A 3246-nucleotide genomic window follows, 5' to 3' on the forward strand; every position below is an offset into this window, starting at 1 on the left:
CTTTTCAGGTCCCATGTCCTCATCCCCACTCCCTGCACTTTTGTTCTAGAACAGTGTGTATCAAAATTTTATGTAACAATGAATAACCTGGGGTCTTGTTAGAATACAAGATTCTGATTGAGTCTGGGTGGGGCCTGAGATTCGGCTTTTCAGTTGAGCTCCCAGGGGATCTGTTGCTGGGTCCATGGTCCATGGTCCACACTTTGAGTTGCAAGGACCTAGATAGGTGGCTCTGAAGGTAGGTTCAGGACCACCACCACCAGCAGCATAACCCAGGAGCTTGTTAGAAATACAAGTTCTCAGACCCCACTCCAGATCTGCTGAATCAGAAACTCCGGGGTGGGGCCCTGCAATCTGTTTTAATAAGCGCTGCCAGGAATTTTGCTGCATATACAGTTGAATCTCCGTTCACAACCCTCCCTGCACATTGGAATCACCAGGAGAGCTTTGAAAACCCAAGATTCTGATTGAAGTGCTTTGAATGAGGGCCAGACATTTTTAATGGGTTTTTTTTTTTTTTTGGTATTGTTTTTAACTTACTATTTTCAAATAACTTCAGATTTACAGGAGAGTTGCAAAGATAGTACATGGGGGGTCCCCACATACCCTTCATCTCCCTTTCCCTAATGTTGACATCTTACATAACCATGGTACCTTTATTAATACTAAGGAAATAACATTAGTACAGGACTATTAACTAAACTACTCATATTTCACCCATTTCCCTACTGATATCCTCTTAGTGCTCCAGGATCCAGTCTAGGATGGCATGTAGCTTTCAGTTGTTACGCTTCTTTAGTGTCCTCTGTGACAATTCCTCAGACATCCCTGCTTTTTGACGACTTTGATGCTTTCTTTGGAAGAGTATTGGTTGGGTATTTTGTAGAATATCTCTTGATCTTGGCTTGTTTGAGGTTTTCATGTGATTAGACCGGGGTTATGGGTTTAGGGAAGAATACCGCAGAGGTGAAGTGTCCTTCTCATGATATTGTGTCCAGGGGGAAATGATATGACATGACTTAAGTGCCTTTGTTGTTAAAGCTCCCATCCAGGGTTGAGACCCTGCTTTAGGCTCATACACCTTCCACGTGTCTTCTAGAGAGGGAAGAGATGCAGCCTATAAACTCCTCCACAGGTGGGCATTAGGCACAGTCTCTTTGAAATTAAGAGAGACCTAGCTATTTCCAAATTAGAAGGCTCCCAAGCAACTAGAGAAAATGCAGATATACCAATACAAGGTCATAACAACGGCAGTGTAGTCTAGTTTTAACGTTTATATTTAGCACAAACTAATTCTTTAAGCATACACACAAATGGAATGACAAATGGATGTAATATCGGAAGCATGAATATTGAGCCCCATCTCGCAAAAGATAGGCCTGGTGCTAGGTATTTTGTTTTTCAGATATATTGCACTTCTATTTTCAGGAGTCACCAGTGGGGCGTTGGCAGGGAGAGGGCAAGTCAGTCTCACCTATTATTATTTTTTGAATAATTTTTATTATTAGCCCCCAGTGGCTATCTTGTCTGCCTCATTCTTTGAACCCCTAGATCAAGCTATTCCTGTTGGCTAGATCCATCCTTGATTTTTCAATTTCTTGAGGCAACAAATCTGCCTTGCCTTTTTTTTGGTATAAGTTACTTCACATTGAATATTTTATGCTTAACCAAAGGGTCCATACCCATTGCAGCGATTATCTTTAAGGGCCCTGGGCTCATGTTTGGGTTATGGAGAGCCTAGAGGAAGTCTAGAGGGGAGTAATAGACACATTCACACAGATAGAAATAAGGAAACGATTATAGACTGGACACTTTTCACACCACTGAACAAGAACAAACAGGACTAAGTTGTAGTAAATTTTTATTGCTGTTGTTGAGACAATGAGAGTGAGGGCTACTAAAAGGTTCCTTTAAATGCCATTTCTGGTCAAATCACCACAGAGAGCCATGCCATTCTGGCTGGTTGCCATGTGTATGGATGTGCTTTTTAGAATAGTCATGCCTGTTTACTAATGACCCATGGGGTTCTTAGAAGCTGGCTCTTTGGCTGAAATAGGCTTAATTTCTCTTATTGATTCTGTGAGTAGCTGGCCACAGGTCACCCCCAGAGAGCTGGCAGGAGCTCTTTCTTTAATCACAGTGTTAGTTTGATAGAGATGTCCCTGGGCACATTTAAGATAGAGACATGTGTTCCCCATAGGCCTAAGAGCTGGCCTAGCCAGTTCCAGAACATGAGTTAAACCTGGGGTGACTTTAGGAGCTGGACTGTGTAGGTGGAAGTTTCTGTCTCCCCTCGTGTCACGTGTCTGGCTGAGTGAGATAAGGGCTCACGGGTGGCTTGTCACCTGTCTCTCCGTCTGGACAGTGGGCTTCCTAGCCATAGCCTGGCTCTTGTTGTCCACTCTGCCTTAAGTGCACACTCCCTGCTTTCTGCTCCTGATGGCACTCAAGCTCTGCTTTGCAAGGGAAGCCTCCCGAGACCACTGTGCCTTTGCGGCCTCCTGAGAACTAATAACTCAGTTCTCCTGACCCTTCTCTCCACGCCCACTGTCTGTACGCATTTGTCTACGTGCCCTCTACAGGTCTTGGAGGGCAAGGAGTACTTCTTTGTCTCTTGCAAGACAGTGGAGGCCATAGTAGGCCCCTCACTGGTCATTATGGGGCTACTTACACGTGCCTCAATTCATGTGTGCAGCCCATATTCCTTCAACACCTATTTATGGGGGAGGGGAGGAGAGAGACAAAATGAATCAGACATGTTGCCTGCCTGTGGTCTTTCTGGTGTTGGGTAAGGAGGGAGGCTCTTGCTGTTGGAGGCAGTGATGAATGGGAATCTGTGGCCTGGGAGGCCAGCAAGGGATTTAAATGACTCATGGGGACGATGATGGCGGTCAGCATCTCCACCTGGAAGCAAGATTTAATGAGACTGTTTCTCTTTGGGGCACCGTTATCTCTCTGGATTTCACTTTGACCAAAAGGCCCACATTTACTATCTCAGTGGATGGTGCCAACTGTAGTCACCAAGGTCTGAGAGCCACGAGTTAGCATATATACCTTCTTGAACTTCATAGCAGCCTCCCATAGACTCCACCTCCTCATATGTCTTGTATCACCAAATCTCCTCTACCTATCTTCCACCACCATCCTGGTCTAGATCTGGTCCCCTCCCTGTCCTCTTTGTCTCCCATCTTGTCCCACCAAACTGGCTCTTGTTCAATTCACCTAAGGCCAATTTGTCTATGGTCA

This window comes from Canis lupus, chromosome 9, assembly GCF_048164855.1.
Source record: "Canis lupus baileyi chromosome 9, mCanLup2.hap1, whole genome shotgun sequence".
In the NCBI taxonomy this organism is placed as follows: Eukaryota; Metazoa; Chordata; class Mammalia; order Carnivora; family Canidae; genus Canis; species Canis lupus.